This window comes from Eubalaena glacialis, chromosome 17, assembly GCF_028564815.1.
Source record: "Eubalaena glacialis isolate mEubGla1 chromosome 17, mEubGla1.1.hap2.+ XY, whole genome shotgun sequence".
Classification (NCBI taxonomy): domain Eukaryota; kingdom Metazoa; phylum Chordata; class Mammalia; order Artiodactyla; family Balaenidae; genus Eubalaena; species Eubalaena glacialis.
Window position 1 is genome coordinate 32,653,858 of NC_083732.1, and position 13,536 is coordinate 32,667,393.

A 13,536-nucleotide genomic window follows, 5' to 3' on the forward strand; every position below is an offset into this window, starting at 1 on the left:
CCATAATTCAGAAAGAGTCATGTACCAAAATATTCATTGCAGCTCTGTTTACAATAGCCAGGACATGGAAGCAACCTAGGTGTCCATCATCGGATGAATGGATAAAGAAGATGTGGCACATATATACAATGGAATATTACTCAGCCATAAAAAGAAATGAAATGGAGGTGTTTGTAATGAGGTGGATGGAGTTAGAGTCTGTCATACAGAGTGAAGTAAGTCAGAAAGAGAAAAACAAATACAGTATGCTAACACATATATATGGAATCTAAGGGAAAAAAAAAAAAAAAAAGAGGTCATGAAGAACCTAGTGGCAAGATGGGAATAAAGACACAGACCTACTAGAGAATGGACTTGAGGATATGGGGAGGGGGAGGGGTGAGATGTGACAGGGTGAGAGAGTGTCATGGACATATATACACTACCAAATGTAAAATAGATAACTAGTGGGAAGCAGCCGCATAGCACAGGGAGATCAGCTCGGTGCTTTGTGACCACCTAGAGGGGTGGGATAGGGAGGGTGGGAAGGAGGGAGATGCAAGAGGGAAGAGATATGGCAACATATGTATATGTGTAACTGATTCACTTTGTTGTAAAGCAGAAGCTAGCACACCATTGTAAAGCAATTATACTTCAATAAAGATGTTTAAAAAAAAAAAAAAAAAAAAAAAAAGAATGGTTACTCAGCCGGTGTAAGCACATAAAATTTTTTTCCACAGTATGAGAAAACTTTTCTTTTATCCTTCTGAGATATGGAACCAGCTGAATTAGGCTTGTAGTTAGAGTGAGGAGTACATTAAGTTCATGCTATTACCAACCATAGTAGTACAAAGATTTTTCTTTAGAGTCTACCTACTTACAGCATGATACCCACCCAGATCAGGAGCAACCTCGGCAGCTTATTTGGAGAGCCTATTAGAAAAGCAGAATTTTAGGCCCCAGCTCAGGTATATTCAACCTGAATCTATATTTTAACAAGATCCCTCAGAAGATGACAGGTTGAAGCAATGAAGACATCTGAAAGAACAGGAAAAAACATAATATATTCCAAAAAGTGATGTCAGATGACTTCAAAGTACTAGACAACTTTTCTTTCTCTATGATTACTGATTGGCACTATATAAGCTCTGAGCAACTGAGGAAAATATACAGGGTAACACTGTAATTGACAGAGAGAACCTCCATTTTCTGGTTTATCATAAGATTAATTGTCTACCTCCAGATAAATTTGGTCTTAAAATAAAGATAAAATATCAAAGAGAATTGGAAAAAGTTTTCTTTTTTGACAGATGTAAATTTCATGGCCTTAAATATGTTTCTGCCATGTAAGCTTTATTTCTCCAACTAATGTGTCACTTAAATCTTTGAGGGCAGAGATTATGTTTCAGAATTTTCAAATTACACCCACTGCATGTTTTGCACGGCATGTTTCAAAAAGGATACACTCAAAAAATGTTTATAAATAAATAATAATAGTAAATATAAATAACAGCAAATAATAGTATAATTTCTAAATTTTTTTGTTTTAGAATTTTTCCTTACATTTAATATTTCAAGAGGCTAATTGGACACTTTTTTCAATCTAATTGGAAATAGAAGCCCAATGATAAAGAAAACACCTTAGTACCAAAAAAGTAACTTTTCATTTGCAGTCACTAATTACTGAACATGTAATCTGTATTAGTGTCATTAGAATCATGACATGTATTAGAATCATGCTTGCCTTTCTTTTTTTTTTCTCAAGGTTTGTAACTTTAATGAGAGGAATAATCATCTGCTATGAAGGACAATCAAGACATTCTGAGCTGGTTATTTGCCACCACTAGTTTTTCACTTTCATTAGCTAAGTTTTAATGCTAAATACTATAGATCACATAATTGTTCAGAATCAGTGTGTCAAGTAGCTACTTTCAATATCAAGTGAGGAGAAGAGCACTTCGCTGATTTCTGGTAAAGTAAAAATTTATGCTACTTTCAAAGAGAAGCAAGAAAGTTTGTTAAATAGCAATTTCCAAGTGAGGAAGTAAAACTTGTCACAGCTTCACTGGCATTTACACATGACATTTCTTTCTGAAGGGAGGGAAATAATTTCTTTAGCAGTAACTACCATTCCATCCTTCCTGCGTTTTTTACAGAATTGATTTAAATGTCTTAAGTTTTGCTCACCATAATAACTGTAAATGTACAAGCATAGACTTCCATGTGTTGATTTGTCATGGAGTCAAAAGAAAGTTATTGTCTATTTTATAGAATTTTATAAAATTTTGTTTTCAAAATATAGCCTCATTACTCAGCAGGGCAAAATACATAATGCTTCAGAGTGAATGATGACTAGTGTACCTCTGTGCTGATTAAATAGAGTAAGATGGTTTATTAACAATTTTGGCTCTTTAAAATTTTATTTATATATAGATTATTTGGGGGGGAGGAGGGTACTATAAAAACAAAAGCTTTGAGATTTATGAGAATTTATTTGGGACATAGAATGATTCCATGGTAAATTATTACATCTTTGCCATAATGTTGGTAAAGTAGTTTAAATTCTAATTTTGCAAAGAACACATAATATTCCCTGAAATATGACTACAAATATACTATATACATATACCCCCCAACATGAATTCAATATAGCATAAAATATGTTCCCAGAAATAATTAAGAATTGCACATGATATGTCTAAGGGTGAATTTAGTTCATTGTACTCTACTATGACATCATTTCATATCATAGTGAAATATTTATTGTACTATGCCAACTTTAAATGTATTTTATTTTCCCCAAAAAGTTTATCAAAAATATGGCTAAATTAAAGACAAAACTCTACAGATTAACACATTTCTGTTCTCTCAGAGGTGGAATTATGAATTATTTAGTCAGTTAAGTAACAAGGTGCTTGGTGTTACCAAAGTGATTTCTGTAAGGTTAGGAATGTGATAACACATTTCAGCTACTGCTTCAAAGAGTTTTTTTGTTTTTCTTTTTATGGTATATATATTAGTGTGATGTAACCTAAAATACTTTCCCCTACCCTGTCCCATTCTAACTTAATTCCACCAGAGAAGCGCATTTCTTTTTAATAGTCTGCATTTCTGAATGACATTTTAATCTTTTTAAAAAACCACTTTATTGAAGTATAATTGACATACAAACAACTGTATACACTTAGTAAACAACTTGATGAGTTTGGAGATAAGTATACAGCTGTGACACCATACCACAATCTATACCATAAACATAGCCATCATTTCCAAAAGTTTCCTCCCACTGTCTTTTATTATTATTATTAGTGATAATAATACAACATAAAATCTGCCTTTTTAGCAAATTTTTAAGTATACAATTCAGTATTATTTAATGATAGGAACTATTCTGTACAGTAGATCTTCAGGACTTATTCATCTACATGACTGAAACTTTTCATTCTTTGGCAAATATCCCTTCCTTTTTCCCCTCCTCCTAACTCCTGGCAACCACCATTTTACTCTCTATTTCTATTAGTCTGACTATTTTGTTCATACAAGTGGTATCATGTAGTATTTGTCCTTCTGTGTTCATTTTTATTCATTCAGCATAAGTTCCCTAGGTTAATCCATGTTGTTGCAAATGGAACAATTTCTTTCTTCTCTAATGTTGAGTAATATTCCATTGTATGTATAAACCATATTTTATTTATCCATTCATCTATCAATGGATATTTAAGTTGCTTCATTGTCTTGGCTATTGTAAACAATGCTGCAATGAACATGCATGCAAATATACTTTCAAGATCCTGATTTCACTTATTTTAGGTAAATACCCAAAGGTAGAATTGCTGGATCATTTGGTAGTTCTATTTTAAATTTTTGAGGAACCTCCATAATATTTTCCATAGTAGTTACACCAATTTACATTAACACCGACAGAGTTCAACAGTTCATTTTTCTCCACATCCTTGCCAATACTTGTTATATTTTGATTTTTTGATAATAACCATCTAATATGTATGAGGTGATATCTCATGGTTATATTGCTTTGCATTTTCCTGATGATTAATAATATTGAGCACATTTTTCTATACTTGTTGGCCATTTGTATGTCTTCCTTGGAGAAATGTGTATCCAGTTTCTTTGCCCATTTTAAATTGGGTTATTTGTTTTATTGTCATTGAGTTGTGGGAGTTCTCTATATATTTTGAATGATAATCCTTTATCAGATATATGGTTTGCAAATATTTTCTCCCGTTCTGAAGGTTGCATTTTTATAATTGTTTCTTTTGCTGCACAACAACTTTTTAATTTATGTAGTCCAGCTTATTTGTTTTTGCTTTTGTTATCTGTGTTTTTGTTGTTATACTCAGGAAAACATTGCACACATTTCAAGAATTTCAATAAGATTTCATTTATGTTTTCTTTTAGGAGTAAATCTGTTAGATATAATAAATGAATTCAGTTAAGTTATGGGATACAAAATTAACCTACAAAAATCAGCTCCACTTCTACACACCAACAATGAACTACCTAAAAAAGAAATTAAGAAACAATCACATTTTCAATAGTCTAAAAAAGATAAAATACATAGAAATAAACCTAACAAAGGAGGCAAAAACTCATACACTAGAAACTATAAAGCCCTTATGAAGGAATATTAATTCTTCCAAATCAAGAGCACGAGATATCTTTCCATTTCTTTATATCATCCTCAATTTCCTTCATCAATGTGTTATAGTTTTCAGAGTATAGGACTTTCTCCTCCTTGGTTAATTTTATTCCTATGTGCTTTATTCTTTTGACGTGATTTTAGAAGGGATATTTTTAGTTTCTCTTTCTGAGAGTTCATTATTAATGATTAGAAAAGCAACAGATTTCTGTATATAAACCTTGTATACTGAAACTTTGCTGAATTAATTCATTAGTTCTAATAGTTTTGGGGTGGAGACTTTAGGGTTTTCTGTATAAAGTATCATGCCATCTGAAGATAGTGACAGTTTTACTTCTTCCCTTCCATTTGGTATGCCTTTTATTTCTTTTTCTTCTCTGATTGCTGTGGCTAGGACTTCCAATATGATGTTAAATAGAAATGGTTAGATTGGGCATCCTTGTCTTCTTCCTGAATTTAGAGGAAAGGCTTTCAGCTTTTCATTGTTGTTGGCTGTGGCCTTTATTAATATTGTTAAAACATCCATATTACTTAAAGCAACCTGCAGATTTAATGCAATACTTATCAATATACCCATGACATTTTTCACAGAGCTGGAGCAAATTGTTCTAAAAGTCATATGGAATCACAAAAGACACTTAGTAGCAAAGCAATCTTGAGAAAGAAAAACGTAGCTGGAGGAATCAGGCTCCCAGACTTCAGACTATACTACAAAGCTACAGTAATCAAAACAGCATGGTACTGACACAAAAACAGACACATAGATCAATTAAACAGAATATAGAGCTCAGAAATAAACCCACACAACTGTGGTCAATTAATCTATGACAAAGAAGGTGAGAATATACAATAGAGAAGAGATAGTCTCTTCGATAAGTGGTGCTGGGAGAAATGGGCAGCTACATGTGAAACCATGAGATTAGGACATTCCCTTTTACCATATGCAAAAGTAAATTCAAAATTGGTTAAAGATCTAAATGTAAGACCCTAAACCATAAAAATCCTAGAAGATAGCATAGGCAGAACGCTCTGACATAAATCGTAGTAATATTTTTTTGGCTCTGTCTCCTAAGGCAAGAGAGATAAGAGCAAAAAGAAAAAAAAAAAAAAAAGAGAGAGAGAGAGACCTAATTAAACTTAAAAGCTTTTGCAAAGCAAAGGAATCCATCAACAAAATGAAAAGATGATTTAGAGAAAATATTTACCAATGATATGACCAACAAATTGGTTAATATACAAAATTTATAAACAGCTCATGTAACTCAATAACAACAGCAACAACATCAAAGTCAAAAATTGGCAGAAGACCAAAATAAACAGTTTTCCAAAGAAGACATACAGATGGCCGACACACCTGAAAATATTTTAAACACTGCTAATTGTTAGAGAAATGCAAATCAAAACAACAGTGAGATATCACCTCACAGTGCCAGAATGGCTATCATCATAAAGTCTACAAAGAACAAATATTTAGTGAGGATGTAGAGAAAAGGGAACCCTTGTACCTGTTGGTAGGAATGTAATTTGGTGCAGCCACTATGGAAAACAGTATGCAGGGTCCTTAAAAAACTAAAAATAGAACTACCATATGATCCACCAATTCCACTCCTAGGTGTATATCAAGAAAAACAGAAACACTAATTAGAAAAGATACATGTACCCCAATATTCATAGCAGCAGTATTTACAATAGCCAAGATATGGAAGCAACCCATGTGTCCATCAACAGATGAATGGATAAAGAAGATGTGGTATATATATATATATACATATATACAATGGAATATTACTCAGCCATAAAGAAGAGTAAAATTCTGTCATTTGTTGCAACATGGAATATTATGCTTCATGAAACAAGTCAAACAGTGAAATACAAATACTGCATAAGACCACCTATATATGGAATCTAAAATAAATACAAATGAATGTATATAGCAAAACAGAAACAGACTCAGATATGGAAAACAAGCCAGTGGTTACCAGTGGGGAGAGGGAAGGGGAGAGGGGCATGTTAAGTGTATGGCTTTAATAGACACAATGTATAAAATAGATAAGCAACAAGAAATATTGTATAGTACAAGGAAATATAGGCATTATCTTGTAATAACTTTTAATGGAGTATAAACTATAAAAATACTGAATCATTATACTGTGCATATGAAACTAATATAATATTGTAAATCAACTATACTTCAATTTTTAAAATTTTCTTTAAAAAACTGATGAAAGAAATTTAAGTATACTCAATAGAACACCCATTATTAAACTCATGCATTTATGGTTAACTGATCTTTGACAAATGTGCTAAGAATACACACCATGTAAAAGATAGTCTCAAATGCATGTTTTTGGGTACACTGGCTCTTCACTCGTTTTGAAAAGAATAAAATTGGACCCCTATCTTACACCATACACTAAAAATAAACTTAAAATGGATTATAGGTTTAAATGTAAGCTCTGAAACTCCAAAACTTTTAGAGGAAATCATAGAAAAAATTTATGCCATTAGTCTTGGCAATAATTTCTTAAATACAACACCAAAAGCACAGTCAACACAATAAAAAATGGGCAAGGGGGGACTATGTCAACTAAAAAGTTTTGCATAACAAAAAAGGAAATCAATAAAATGAAAAGCAAACTAAAAAATCAGAAAATATTTGCAAACCATATATCTGATAAGTGGTTAACATTAAAAATATATAAGAAACTGCTGCAATTCAATAGCAAAAATAAAAACCAAATTACATGATTAACAATTGGGCAAAGAACTTAGACATGCTGCATGAAGAATGACATAGGTTTGACTGAGGAGTCTTTCATTTCCACTCAGTGAGTGATGCACGTTGTTCATGGTAGATAGATAGAAAGCCACACAACTGCAATATATTTTATACATTTAAATAGAGGGAACACAAATTTTCCAGCTCTCGTTTCAGTGTGAATAGAAAGGAGATCATTTTAACTTTAATTCTCAAATTCCCCTGACATGGAACTCCCTCCTTAGGTAGGACTTTAACATCCTGCAAAGTACTTAAAATTATTTCTCAGTCTCCATGGCTAGGAACCTAAACAATTTTTATTGCATGGTTCAATACTGATTTCCTTCTAGGTCCTACATTGCTGTGTCTACTGAGAAATAAGATCCCAACTGATAATTCACTACTGTTCTTATGGGTGCAGAAAGCCTATTAACATAATATTTCTATTTGTGAAGGGCTACCTGGTCAGAAGTGCTTTAAAATTTGGGGAATATTAAAAGTACCGTTTTCTTTTCATAATGTCATACTCGGGCAAAACCTCATGCTACTATCGTTATTCCCTGTCCTTTTGTTTATGTTTTCTTAATCTGTATTCCTTATGGTAATTCACAAATGTTCTTTTAACAGGTTTTCTCAACTACCTGAAAATCCCCATGACTGCATCTTGACTATTAAATCCCTGGGACTGCCTATACATAGCTTTTTGGACATAATCAAACTCTGAATGTCAGTTTATGCTCAGTTGGGACACCTATCAAAGAAGTACTCTGGGCCTTGAAAAAAAAAAAAAAAAAGAAAAGGATTGCTGAAATAAAACTTCATAATTGATGTAGTGCATTAACCAATATACACAATACATATAAACAGCAATCATAGGTGTCAAATAATAATCTAAGCTTTTGTTAAAATATTCCCGACATCCTGCATGTTAAAACTCTGGAATATGGGACAAATTCTATCTTCAAATAAATATTTCAAAAATAAAAACAAATAAAGCATATATTTGGAATATTAGAATATGCATTTATCCTCTTTTATTTGAATGTTTAAAACATTTAAAATGAAAGCAAAATAGACGTTATGAATTTTCTACCAAATGTGTGACAAGAAGGCAAATTTATTCTATAATCTTTATTTGAAGAGGAAGATTTTTGCTTAATCTATCAACTTTTCACATCTCTAGCTATCTCACATCTCTAGAGAAGGAATGAATGAGAGAATGCTGTGAATAACCAGTTATGCTTTTGTAAAGCTATTTTCTCTATACTTTGCTTACTCTATACAAAAAAAGAAAGAAATGATCAAACATGTAAAATGTGCTCTCTCACGAAAACTTCTGGGAGAGTGTTTTGTGAACACTGGCTTTATACTGTTAAAACAGCAGTGAGTTCTGTGAACTTTCTTGTTTCTTATTATTTCTCCTCTATTCCACTTACTGAGCTAAAGGATGTTAGTCCCAGGTCAGACTGTGGTTGGTGGTTCAGAGTTCTGTTAGAATCTTTGGAAAACCAGTTATCAGTCTTCTTTTTTGTGTGTGCCATTAGTCAAGGATAAAATGGAAGAACCATTTTATTTTGTTCCTCCAAAATAAATATTTCCCAATTCTTCTATTATCCTCTATTCTGCTGACATCAATTTTCAGTAATTTACAGATGTTCTATCCTAGTTTTTATTATGAGATATCAAAACATAAATTATTATCAGAAAAAAAGAGCTTTTTAAAATTAATTTAAGTAGAAATATTTGGGAACATTCTGATAAAGATAAACATATTTATACATAATGTATTTTGCAGAAATGATAGCTCTGTGGGGACTTTATCTAAACAATCTGAGTTATTAAGAAAATTGCTCTCCATTCTTAATTATTTAAACAATTCAGATAGAAGCCATGTACCCATGTAATTGATAACGTGGACTGGAAGATAAACACAAATGTCTATTTCTTTGTCCCAGTCAGATTTCATGATTAATAAATATTGCCCCAGCCATATTGATTGTGCAGGGATCCACATCAGTCAATAAAGTTACAGGTGTAAACTAAATGCATAGAACAAAGCAGAGGAAACACTCAATAGATAGTGATTGATTAATTCTAAATTTCATGGATTTCTTTGACTTGTAAGATACATAAATGCCATAGATAATTGGCCTAGGGCTTTTTTGACAACTGTGTATCAATGGTCTTTCTTCAGAATCTCCACTATTTATTATTCTAGATATAAATATCATGGCATTTTTAGTGAGGCTGTTAGAACAACTGACTATGCACATAGATTCCAGTATAACAAATTTTATTGCATTTCTGTTTGTTTCTTCCCAAATCCAGAGATGGCAGAAAGCCCAAATGAAATTTCTAAAATGAAATTTTACATACTACTCTACAGCAAAAAAAAAAATAGGACAGAATCCGAAGTAAATTAATGTTAACCATTTTCACTTAAAAATCCTCATGGTTGATCGCCTGAAAATAAAAGATAAGGTTTCTCTGTTGTTTGATTGCACAAAATAGTCACATATAATGTAAAGAGAAAAGGTCACAAACTAAGCAACCGTAAAAGGGCTAGGAAAGGCACTAAAAATGTGAGCTGGATGCAAGATAATAAAGAATGTTGGTAAGTAGGCTGACATGGAGAGTGCATACCTCAACTAAAAGTGTTCAAATAACTAATAAAAGACAAAAGGAGTAACAAACGACAAAACCAACATAACGGGCAACATGACAGAATGCTCTTGGGTTGTCTTCTGCCTACTAGTAGCCAGATTGAAATCATTTGGTTTCAATTGCTAAGATGCTGCCTTATCAATGTTGCTTAACTGTGTTATAAATATCCCACTAATTAAAGTTTTGTATCTTTGAAGAAATCTAGTGCAGTTCATTTATTAGTGTATCTCCACAGCTGAGTAGCAATACATCATTTCCTCATTAATTGTCCATTCCATGAAACAATTATTAAATGTAACATTAGCCTTACCTCCATGGTTGGTTTTTAGATCTTCAGTTTTGGGAGCAAATTAATTACATCCCCTCTTGTTGAATTAAAATGGATTTTCCACAACATAAAAAGAATGTACACTGAGGTGACAAATGGTTCTGAAGTTTTCAAAGTAGTGGGACACTCAGCTGGAGTAATCTCCTGAGGGGAGAGAGAGACTTTACTGTCTCTTAGAAAATAAGAGTGACGTCACTGACAATGGTGAGGTAGGGAATTCCAAAGATCCATCCCACCACTGAATTAGCCATGAATCTGGCAAAAACTGTCAAAATCAACATTTCAGAACTTCAGAATCATATCAAAAAATTAACAACAACCAAGGAAGTGTTTAGTGAAGAAAGAGGCTCCTGAATTTTAGCCTTGAAGGAAACTCTCTCAGCTCACTTCCTGACCATTTAGATAACGGAATGGAAGCATCTATAACTACATGAAACAAGAGAAATAGTCATTGCTAAAATAATTTGGAAAAGTCAATAAACAAATGGGTGACTGTAGCACTAACAAACAAAAGCAAACCATGGGGAAGGGGGAGAATTTCATTTCCAGAGTTACCACATTATAATAATCTAAATGTCTACTTTTCTATAAAAACATTATATGGCAAACAAATAAATAGAAAAGCATGACCAATTCACAAGACTAAATAAAAACTGACAGAAATATCACTGAGGAGGAACAAACACTGAACATACTAGAACAAGACTTTAAATCAACTGTCTTACATATCCTCAAACCACTTAATGGAATTATGAACATAAAATAAATGGAACCAGGAAAGTCCAAAGAAATAGAGAATATTTTAAAAAGAGAAATTACAAAAGGCAGTTAAATAGAAATTCTGGAGTTAAAATACAAGAGCTGAATGAAAAATTCACTAGAAAAGTTCAAAAGCAAATCTGAGCTGGCAGAAGAGTTAGCTACTTGAACATGTATAAATTGAAATCATTCAGTCTGAGAGGCAGAAGGTAAAAAAAATGAAGAAAAATTGACACAGCCTAAGCAACCATTGGAACACCACCACACATACCAACAAATGTATTATGGGAGTCCCATAAGCAGAGGAGGGAAAGAAAGGGGTAGAAGAAACATTTGAAGAACTAATAATTGACTACTTGCCAAATTTAATGAAATACATGAATCTACACCTCTAAGTAACTCTATATTCTTCAAATAGAATAAACTCGAGAGACACACAGATATTGATACATATTGTGATCAAACTGTCAAAAGCCAAAGACAGAGAGAATGAAATTGTCACATACACGGTATCCTCTATAAGGTTAACATCTTTTATTTTTTCTCATGAGAAAACCTGGTGGTCAGAAGGCAATGAGATGACATATTTAAAGTGCTGTAAGAAAAAAAAAAAAAACAACAAAACGTGTCAACCATCAAGGACCTACAGGAAGTCGGGAACCCTATATATTTTTGCCACTTTATCCCTACTATATAGGTCAACATCTATCTGTTCCATAATAAATGCTCAAATATTTGTTGAATAAATAAATGAAAGTCTATTAAAGTATGAGCTTCCAAAAAGTTCATTTTCCATTTTTTTGTCTTTCTTTTCTTGTCAGACTTAGAACAGGTAGAATTACTCCTTTCTTCTTTCACTTGTGCTTTTAACTCATCACTGCTATTTTGTTGTTGTTTCATAAATCTTCTCCACTCTTTTTGCATATTCCCCATTATTAACTATATTGACTTCTTTCTTGTTATTAAAAAAGTACAATTTCCTGAATTCAAGAAAAAGAAAAAAGTCTTTTTCCCACTCAAGATATGTTGCATGGTTTTTGCTTTTTTCATTAACATTATGTTAGCATAACATTCCTCAGTTACAAAACTTTCCTATACGTTATATTTCATATCAATTTAATGAGATAACTTCTTTATTTATAGATACACCTAATTTATGAAACAAGTAAAACATCTGATAAAAATCAAGCAATAATACCCCTAAGAGGTATTACAAATGTCACATATGCATTTAACATATGACATTTGAAAACAAAATAGTGACTTACTTAATTCAAGGAGTTTATAGTTTGCAGCTGGTTGACCATAGATATTTATCTGTCTTTAAATTCAGGATCCCAGTGCTCCCCTCCTGCTTTTATTTTGTAATTTTTTACCCCACTAATGCCATGAAATTTAATGCCGTGTATTGTTTTCTACCACCTCTACTTTTGTTCCTTGCTAATCTATTGCAACCAATCTCCTTAGATAATGACTTCTCAGGGTCCAAACATTATGGTGTTACTCAGTTAACTTGGGTGTTTATCTCTTTAGCCCTTGAGTTTCTCTGATTTTGCCATCCTCTATTCACTTTATTTAATCATACATCCTCTCCTTGCTTTCCTTTACTTCCCTACTCCTACTATTTTGTTCTATATTTCTTCATCCACTTCATGAACTCCTTTATTTTTTAAATTTTTATTGAATTATAGTTGATTTACAGTGCTGTGTTAATGTACAGCAAAGTGATTCAGTTATACATATACATATACATTTTCACATTCTTTTCCCTTATAGGTTATTACTAAATATTGAGTACAGTTCCCTGTGCTATACACTAGGTCCTTGTTGGTTATCTATTTTATATATAGTAGTGTGTATATGTTAATCCCAAACTCCTAATTAAACCCTACCCCCTTTCCCCTTTGGTAACCATAGGTTTGTTTTCTGGGTCTGTGGGTGTATTTCTCTTTTGTATATAAGTTCATTTGTATCATTTTTTTAAATTCCATATATAAGCGATATCATACGATATTTGTCTTTCTCTGTCTGGCTTACTTCACTTAGTATGATAATCTCTAGGTCCATCCATGTGCCGCAAATGGCGTTATTTCATTCTTTTTATGACTAATAGTCCATTGTATAAATATACCACATTTTCTTTCTCCATTCATCTGTCAATGGACATTTAGGTTCCTTCCATATCTTGGCTATTGTAAATAGTTCTGCAATGAACGCTGAGTGCATGTATCTTTTCAAATTATAGTTTTCTCCAAATATATGTCCAGGGATGGGACTGCAGGAACATATGGTAGCTCAAACAGCTCATACAGCTCAATACCAAAAAAACCTAAACAACCCAATCAAAAAATGGGCAGAAGATCTAAGTAGACATTTCACCGAAGAAGACAT